The sequence below is a fragment of the Diachasmimorpha longicaudata genome, unplaced genomic scaffold (genome assembly GCF_034640455.1).
Source record: "Diachasmimorpha longicaudata isolate KC_UGA_2023 unplaced genomic scaffold, iyDiaLong2 ctg00000075.1, whole genome shotgun sequence".
In the NCBI taxonomy this organism is placed as follows: domain Eukaryota; kingdom Metazoa; phylum Arthropoda; class Insecta; order Hymenoptera; family Braconidae; genus Diachasmimorpha; species Diachasmimorpha longicaudata.
Genome location: NW_026973906.1, coordinates 22,687 through 32,496, shown reverse-complemented (window position 1 = coordinate 32,496; position 9,810 = coordinate 22,687).

The window sequence follows — 9,810 nt, the reverse complement described above, 5'->3', positions numbered from 1 at the left end:
CAAATTGGATTTGTCGTTATGGTGTTCCGCTCCGGATCACGACAGATCAAGGGACACAATTCGAGAGCCAACTCTTTAACGCTCTTGCTCGACGTACAGGCAGCAGACATATTCGCACAACAGCATTCCATCCACAAGCTAACGGCATGGTGGAACGTCTACATCGCCAAATCAAAGCAGCAATACGGTGCCACAAGAGTCCTCATTGGGTAGATACCCTTCCCACCGTGCTTTTCGGAATTCGTTCAGCGTGGAAAGATGATCTTAATGCCACTCCTGCCGATATCGTATTTGGAGAGCCACTTCGATTACCAGGGGAATTTCTAGCTCCTGCTCCGAACGATGGCCTACCGGCTATAACGATTGCCGACAGACTCAGAAACCATTTCGCTGAGCTCGCTCCAGTTCCCGGCACACGACACGGCCAACGTAAGGTATTTATATTTAAAGAACTCGCCTCATGTTCGCACGTTTTTGTTCGTCTAGATGCTGCTCATCACGCATTTACGCCACCGTACGAAGGACCACATCGCGTCATATCCCGGCACGAGAAACATTTTGTCGTCATGATTAACGGCCAAGAAACGGTCGTATCCATTGACCGTCTCAAGCCAGTATTTTCAATCGCCGAGGACGAAGCAGCTCATGCTGACTTGCCTGATGACGACAGCGGTTCTGATGACACGATATTACCGTCTCAACAATCGACACCTGGTACTACACCAGACACATCACCACAACCCGGACCATCTCGACGCACATCGTCATCTTGGACTCCATCGAGTAACGTCAGATCATCTACGGACTCACCTCCACAACCACCACGAAAACGCGTCAGGTTTAGTCAATAAATTTTTTTTTCTCGACACAGAAGGGGAGTATTGTAGCGAAGCTACTTACATTATTATTAACTCCGTCATGGAGAAATCTTATACATCGTATTCGGCCGGCTTAGCAACCGACCAAATACCTGTCTATACGTCACCTCGTGACAATTTATTATTATTTCGACATTCCTGATCGGCTGATCTCATTGTCTACCATTGTCGCGAGCCAGATTAGCCTTAGCTCTCAAGGTGTACGCATCGACACCTTAGTGTGAATAAATATTATTAATTCCTTACTGATTACCGCGTGTTCCAATTATTAGAAACCCATCCAATACCTCCGAATATTCTACATTTTTATTGTTTATTGGGTCCATGTTAATCCCACGAGTAACCAGGAAAAGAAGGTCCACCCCCGCAGAGCCTGGATGCGGAGGTAAGGCATGCATACAATGGGGTGCTGCCTGGTTCCCCAAGGGTATCGTTTGCGACACTGTTCCCCAGTGTCATTCAGCCCTCGGCACGATAACTTCCACCTTAGCTTGGGGAGTCTGGTCCGCGGCGATGCCTTGGGTCTTCCTGACGGGTTTTTACTTCCGTAGGTCGACGTTATAGCTGTCGCTGGCCGGGTACTGAAGTGTGCCCCAGGATCCTGGAGTCAGGTGCTGTTGTTCAGCCTCCTTTCTCCGTTCCCGAGGTGCCACTCTTTCTCCGGCCGTCCCCCTATCCGCCACCTGGGGACGCGCATAGTTGGTGACTCAGACCGTCCCCTTCGTCTCGTTTATAGAGCACGTCCGGGGCTGAGGCATTTAATTATATATGAATATATATGTTTTTCAATTAAAAATTCTGTGATGCTATTTTTGCATACCAACAAAAATAGAATCAACGTTTCAAGTCATCATTAAAAATTAATAATATCGGTTACTTGATAAATTATAAATTAGTTATATAGAATTTAGTTTAATTTTATGCATTCAATTATATATGAATATATATTTTTTACAATTAAAAATACTGTGATGCTATTTTTGCATACCAACAAAAATAGCATCAAGCAAAAATATCACTTATTTTTCTAAATTTCGACTTCTAGAACGATCAAGTATACTATTCTTTGGGTTCTAAGATTTTTTTTAAGTGATTATTTTCAAAGTTGGGAAAAATGAAAAATTATTCTAAGTCCCCATTCGTAGTTCTTTTTGATTCGTATTGCTTCGGCGCAAAGTAGGTAGGGACACTCATGGCTTTTCAATTTTTGGATGGGGACACTCAATGCGGTAGTATGAAAACAACCTTGCCAGGTTATGGTTTTCGGAAACCTCGCATGGCCTATTAATCTACTCTACTTACATGATAATAAACACTTAGGCCATTACCCACTGCCAAGGGGGGGATTCGAAAAATCCATACTGTCGGCCGGTTCGGAAGGCCGAAGGACACTTTGCAACCATGACGGTGCCAGGTCACAAGTGACTGACGCAGGCATGGCTCCCACGGGGAGCCTCGGGGCGGTGGTCCTTGGTGTCAGCCTGACACCCAGAATGTGAAAGGTGGAGAAGGGTGTTTGGGATTAAAAGAAATTGAGTTAAAGTAGTAGAATTAAAGTAATAGGATAGAAGAAGAGGAAGAAAGGAGAAGAGGTGAATCTAATTCTCATTCATATCTCCAACAGGGACAGGGCTACCCGGAGAAGGTTACCGGGTTCCTGTCCCACGACTTTCGTCTCCGACAACGAGAGCTGGTTGGTCGCATTCATTCGTTCACTCATCGTCGCCGCCGTTTCTCATTACCGCGTACGCTTCCACACATTTAAGCCACATGCATTCCCTGCAAAAATCCGCGAACACGGCGAATGACTCCCTGGACGACACTAGCGCTTGTGCCGCCTGGGGCCATGGGCGATTCCCGATTATTCCCGCGATGCACTCCCGCTGTGGTGCATATATCGGACAGTCCATGATGAGGTGCTGGACTGTGTCTTCAGCCTGGTCGCACTCGCAGTTGCGTGATTGGGCAAGGCCCCGGTCGTGAAGTTAGGACCGGAATTGCCCATGCCCTGTCAGGACCTGCGAGACCCAGTGGTCGCACTCGACCCACTTAGCGTCCAGGCGCGCCGTAGTATCGGGGAAGAACGCAAAGGCGTTCCTCCCGGTTGAAGCCCGCTCGAACCTACTCCGCCAGAGATTTCGGATCTCGGTTTTTATTTCCTCAACGGCCTCGATCGGGCGGCCGTTGTTACCAACGCGCGGATTTGCGGGGTCTATATCTACGTCTCCTATTCTGACCGGAATGCCTTTCTTGGCTTGGTAGCGCGCTGCTCTTTCCCTCAATAATAGGTCCACAGGAATAACTCCCGCCGCTGCGCAGAGTGCTTCGTGTGAGGCCGTCCTATACGCGCCAGTCACCGTCAGCAGCGCGCTCCTCTGCGCGGTACGGAGTTTGCTCCAGTCGTATAGGGTGCACCGGTCCACCCACCCGTGGGCTGCATACGACGCGACACCCTGAAAAACGCCCTGGAACACGACCTTGATCGATCGGTACCGGAGTCCCCAATGCTTGTGCATTAGGGCCGATAACCGAGTGAAGAGGACCGTAGCCTTTTCTTGAATGTATTCTGTATGGGTCCGGACCCGCATGTTCCTATTAAAATGTACCCCGTGGTACCTAACGCTCTCCTTGAATTTAATCTTGTCCCCGGCGAGCCTAATCTCGGGTGGGCGGATATCTAACACCGGTTTCACGCGTCGGCGTGTTCTTCGCGCCCGATCCCATCTGTACTCCATCAGCGGCGCTCTCTTCTGCGAATTGCATGACAGGACTATTGCCTCTGTCTTGCTCTTCGAGAGTGCGAGCTTCGCTGATGCGCACCACGACGCGATGTGTTCAACGACGGCTCGGCCTATCCTCTCTATTTCCTTACGCGAGTCGGCCGATACGACTGCGATAAGGTCGTCCGCGTAGGCGTCTTCGATTGCGCCGAAGTTGTGCGCGACGCTCTTGAGGAGGGCATCGAACATGAGATTCCAGCAAGCAAGGCCGAGGACTGATCCTTGCGGACAGCCCCGGGTGGCCGGCTTGGAAATCTCTTGGTCGCTCCAGGCGATCTTGACAGTCCGATTGTCGAAGTAGCTCCGGAGCACTTCAAAGACATTCTTCGGGCAGTCTCGATCCGCCAAAGACTGGAGGACTAGGGGCCACCACACGTTCTCAAAGGCTCCAGAGATATCGAATAGGAGTCCAATGACGTACCTCTTGTCGTTACCGCGCTCGACTATTTTACGCAACTCTACTATCGCGTCTTCCGTGGATCGTCCAGGCAGAAAGCCATATTGACGTCCTGATATTTTGTCCTCAGTAAGGACTTTCGCCGTAAGGATCCCGTGCAAGAACATTTCGAAAAATTTCCCGACAACCGACAAGAGGCAAATGGGTCGGTAGGATTTGGGGTCGGACACATCCTTGTGAACTCCTTTGAGGAGAGCACGAAGTGTGCCGACTGTCCAAACGGTGGGGAAAACGCCGTGCTTAAGGCAGGCATTGAAGAGTCGTGTGAAGATGTGAGGCATCCTCATAACCGCGACTTTCAGGACTCTGACTTCAACTAAATCGCATCCTGGGGCTTTGTCATTCTTAAGGGTCTTGACGAGACCCTTAAGTTGGTCGTCCGTCAAGTCTCGTGCATCCTCTGTTTCAACCCTTAGGTTCTTCACACGTTCGCGGATGTCGGTCTGTTCCGGTGTGTCTGCGTTGGGCTCGTCGTCGGGTACGTGTGTGTCCAACAGGACCTCAGCAGTCTCACGCATTGTAAGTGTCGTACCATTCGCGGTTCTAAGTGTGCTGAGTACCGTACCTACACGCAATTTATCAGCCGCGTATTTGTAGTGAAAGCCCCAGGGATTCGCGTTGCTTTCCGTCGTGATATATCCGCGCCAGCTATTTTCCTTAGATGTCCTAAGTAGCCTGGTATACGACCGCAGGACTACACGATACCTGCTCTGTTTAATTTTTCGTGCGTCAGGGTTAGTCTCCCTTCGGTAGCCGTTTCGGAGACGACTGACCAGTTTGCGGTTGCTGGTCAGCTCCTCGGTCCACCACGGATTCGCGCGACGGTAATGTCTGCGGCGCGGCATCGAATCTTGGCAGGCTTTGGTGAGTACGTCACCCAGTACTTCTGCCATTCTCTCAACATCCGCTGTGGAATCCAGCGGATGGTCCGCGAGTCTCTCACGGGCCTCCTCATCGAGGATCGCCTCGCACTTTTCCCAGTCGGCCCGACGAACGTTGAACCGCATGGTAGAGCCCTCGCCGACTCCCTAGTTATTGACGCGCTGTGAGGAACTCCGGATAGCTAAACGAAAGAAAACCGACGTGTGGTCACCGGTGCACCACTCGTCCTCCAACCTCCATGCACATATGAATTTATACATGCCAGGAGTGGCCAGTGTGACGTCGATAAACGACGTACCTGCGGCACTCCTGAAGGTGGGGCCCTGCCTAACATCATTCGCGACGCGGAAACCGAAAGACTCGATGAGCTCACCCAGGAGGACACCACGGTCAGTGGTCCTGGGGCTCCAAAGGGAGTGTTGGGCGTTGGAATCGGCCGCCACCAGAACGCGGCGACCCCTGAGACAGCTGAGAACCTTTTGAAGCTGCCTCAGGTGGATTTCTATGTCGTCCGAGTACTGAAAATAACTGGAGACGACGAAGAAGGATCCACCGGGGACGCGGGCTTCAGCACAGATGCAATGTGCTGTACCAAGTTGGGACACGTAAGCAATCTCCACGATGGAGTTGCACGCAACGACGACCGCCCACGGTCGCTCCGTTGAGCTCGCGGCAATACGCATTCGGAGTCCTAGGCCGCGGATGGCCCAGGTGTTCGCCTCACGAATGGCATACGGCTCTTGGAGCAACAATATGTCCAGACGCTCTTTGCGAATTAGCTGGAAGACCTCCCCGGTTACTGCAATTGTGCGGGACATGTTCAATTGCAGTATTCTAACGTCGCGTTGCGCGCCCGGTCCCTCGATCGCAGGGGTCCGGGGAGGATGACCTATTGGAACGGGAGGTACCGGTGAGCCTCCGGTCGAGACGCGATGACTATCGATCCTACTTAAACTAACGTGGCACTCACGAACCCTACCTAATAATTGAGTGGACTCACCGGTCGAAGTTCTTGAAGATCCAGGCGTTGGCTGGCTCGGCTGCGCAGTCAATCCCTCGTTGTCTGCGACGTCCTTGGCGTCCTCGTGGACAGCACGAAGGCTGGAGCCTTTCCCTCGTCGGGAGGGCAGTACCCCGGCGCACGGCGGGCGACTACGAACCCTTGAGGGCACCACCCTCCTTGGGTCCCTCGATGTAGTTGCTGATGGTGGTGTTTCTCTGGCATGCTGGGAAGCGATGCGCAGACTTCGCCGCACGACGGACGCATCAGTGTGCCCCCCCGGAGATACGATTGGGGGCAGTTTAGCCTGCGGAATAAATTTACAAAGATGCTCTGCAGTGGTTGAAGTTTGACGAGACGGTCGTCGGCCGTGCCAAAAGGCAAGAGCTGAAAAGCGGTCGAAGTTCTTGAAGATCCAGGCGTTGGCTGGCTCGGCTGCGCAGTCAATCCCTCGTTGTCTGCGACGTCCTCGACGTCCTCGTGGACAGCACGAAGGCTGAAACCTTTCCCTCGTCGGGAGGGCAGTACCCCGGCGCACGGCGGGCGACTACGAACCCTTGAGGGCACCACCCTCCTTGGGTCCCTCGATGTAGTTGCTGATGGTGGTGTTTCTCTGGCATGCTGGGAAGCGATGCGCAGACTTCGCCGCACGACGGACGCATCAGTGTGCCCCCCCGGAGATCCGATTGGGGGCAGTTTAGCCTGCGGAATAAATTTACAAAGATGCTCTGCAGTGGTTGAAGTTTGACGAGACGGTCGTCGGCCGTGCCAAAAGGCAAGAGCTGAAAAGCGGTCGAAGTTCTTGAAGATCCAGGCGTTGGCTGGCTCGGCTGCGCAGTCAATCCCTCGTTGTCTGCGACGTCCTCGACGTCCTCGTGGACAGCACGAAGGCTGGAACCTTTCCCTCGTCGGGAGGGCAGTACCCCGGCGCACGGCGGGCGACTACGAACCCTTGAGGGCACCACCCTCCTTGGGTCCCTCGATGTAGTTGCTGATGGTGGTGTTTCTTTGGCATGCTGGGAAGCGATGCGCAGACTTCGCCGCACGACGGACGCATCAGTGTGCCCCCCCGGAGATCCGATTGGGGGCAGTTTAGCCTCCGGAATAAATTTATAAAGATGCTCTGCCATTGTTGAAGTGTGACGGGACGGTCGTCGGCCGTGCCAAAAGGCAAGAGCTGAAAAGCTGAAAAGTAAAAGAAAAAGAATGAATAAGAGGATTAAGGATTAGATGGGGCGGTTCCCCGCGGTACCGAGCTGGGTAGCTTGGAACGCTGGGCGCCGTCCCTGGAAGGGGGCCTTCCGGTTCCCGCCGAGCTGGGGAGCTCGGATCGGGGCCCGGTGGAGGCGCTGAGGGAGTGCTCCGCCTCGACTCCCCTCGAAAGAGGAGCAGAGAGGGAGCAGACCCACAGAAAGGGGGAACCCACCCATCCCACCCGCCGACCCACCCCGCGAACCGTCCCTTTCCCGAGGGATACCCACCCCTTTCCCCTGAGACCCAACCCCACGTGTGACGTCGCGTTTTCGCCGGCCTCCACCGTTGCGGGAGGTTCCGACTACTAACACGTGGCTGGAACAAGTTGCGAGAACCGCAATGTCCATGCCCTCCGCACCGCGAAGCAGCCAGTCCCCCCTCCCCCGCACCACCCCGCGAACCATCCCTTTTCCGAGGGATACCCACCCACTCCCCCTGACCCAACCCCCACGTGTGGCGTCGCGTTTTCGCCGGCCTCCACCGTTGCGGGAGGGTCCGACTACTAGCGCGTGGCTGGAACTACTTGCGAGAACCGCAGCGTCCATGCCCTTCGCACTGCGAAATAGCCTGTCCCCCCGAACCCCCACCCGCGCGTGGAATTACCCGTCCACCAACCGATTCCGCCCACCACCACGTGGAACCACCCTTCCACCAACCGATTTCGCCCTCCCTCGCGTCTCGCGAAGTCCGGCCCACCCCACCGCGACCCTCCCCCTCCAAACCCCCCAATAGGTACGTCTCGCGGCCCACCACCCGCCAATCTCGCCCTCCACCACGTGGACCCACCCCTCCACCACGTGGAACCACCCCTCCACCGGCCGACTTCGCCCTCCCTCGCGACCCAATTCGCGACCCCCCCCATCGAAACCCCCCCTAGGCACAGGGGTTCACCCTGCACCCACAACCCCCCCTTGGTATAATTATTGAGACCACCCAAAAGGGGGATCCCAATCCCTACACCAAGTTCGACTCAGGGTCCGCGGGGTCGTCACACCCCGTGTGTAAGGGCGGTTTTACCCGCCATTACACCCACTGCGGGAATTTGGATAGGGACATTCAATGCCGCTATAAGGAAACAACCCTGCCGGGTTATGGTTTCCGGTAAACGTGACCCCTCTGCCAAGTTTCTCCGGTCCTGGAAAAATCCAGATCTGCCAGCAAGCTGGGGGACACTTCGCTACAATGCCAGCACTTTTCTTATTGAAAAGGACTGGAATTGCACCCACGGGGAACCACGGGGAGGTGGTCCCTGGCCTAAGCCCAGATTTGTAGGACCTCACGCATTACTGCCCCTCAGTGGTCCGTTTCCCAAATTCTCAACGGATGCCATTACAGTCAAAAGAACATCTGATGGAATTTAGGACTCAGCGAGGTACCGATTTCCATGGTTCGGTTTCCATCTTTATATTTGGTAATATTATCTAATTATTATCGAAACAACTAGGAACACACACCACGCACTTGGCATTATCCTTACTTCAAGTACCCCTGTACAACCTCAACTGGTGGTCCGGCTAGTAGAGATAGAACCATCTCGAGGTTTTGGTCCCCAGTGAAGTGCACACGAAGCACAATCGTATTTCAAATGCGTTCGAGCGTGTCGGGAGGCTCCCAGTTGGACTCAGGGTCCGCGGGTTCGTCATGCCCGTGGTCCAGGGGGGGTTGCCCCCCCCTTTCCCCCCTGCGGGAAATTTGGATAGGGACAGCCGGATAGCCGTCATTCAGCATAAAAGCTATTGTTATATGCATAGTTTGATGTGAGGAATGGGAATTGATTGAAATTTTCACCCGCCAATTGCCGGCTGGCCTGATTTTAAGGTTTGAGAATCTTGACAACGATTTTGCATACCGACAAAAATAGCATCAAGCAAAAATATCACTTATTTTTCCAATTTTCGACTTGTAGAACGATCAAGTATACTATTCTTTGGATTCTAAGATTTTTTTCAAGTGATTATTTTCAAAGTTGGGAAAAATGAAAAATTATTCTAAGTCCCCATTCGTAGTTCTTTTTGATTCGTATTGCTTCGGCGCAAAGTAGGTAGGGACACTTATGGATTTCTCAATTTTTGGATAGGGACAGCCGGATAGCCGTCATTCAGCATAAAAGCTATTGTTATATGCATAGTTTGATGTGAGGAATGGGAATTGATTGAAATTTTCACCCGCCAATTGCCGGCTGGCCTGATTTTAAGGTTTGAGAATCTTGACAACGATTTTGCATACCGACAAAAATAGCATCAAGCAAAAATATCACTTATTTTTCCAATTTTCGACTTGTAGAACGATCAAGTATACTATTCTTTGGATTCTAAGATTTTTTTCAAGTGATTATTTTCAAAGTTGGGAAAAATGAAAAATTATTCTAAGTCCCCATTCGTAGTTCTTTTTGATTCGTATTGCTTCGGCGCAAAGTAGGTAGGGACACTTATGGATTTCTCAATTTTTGGATAGGGACAGCCGGATAGCCGTCATTCAGCATAAAAGCTATTGTTATATGCATAGTTTGATGTGAGGAATGGGAATTGATTGAAATTTTCACCCGCCAATTGCCGGCTG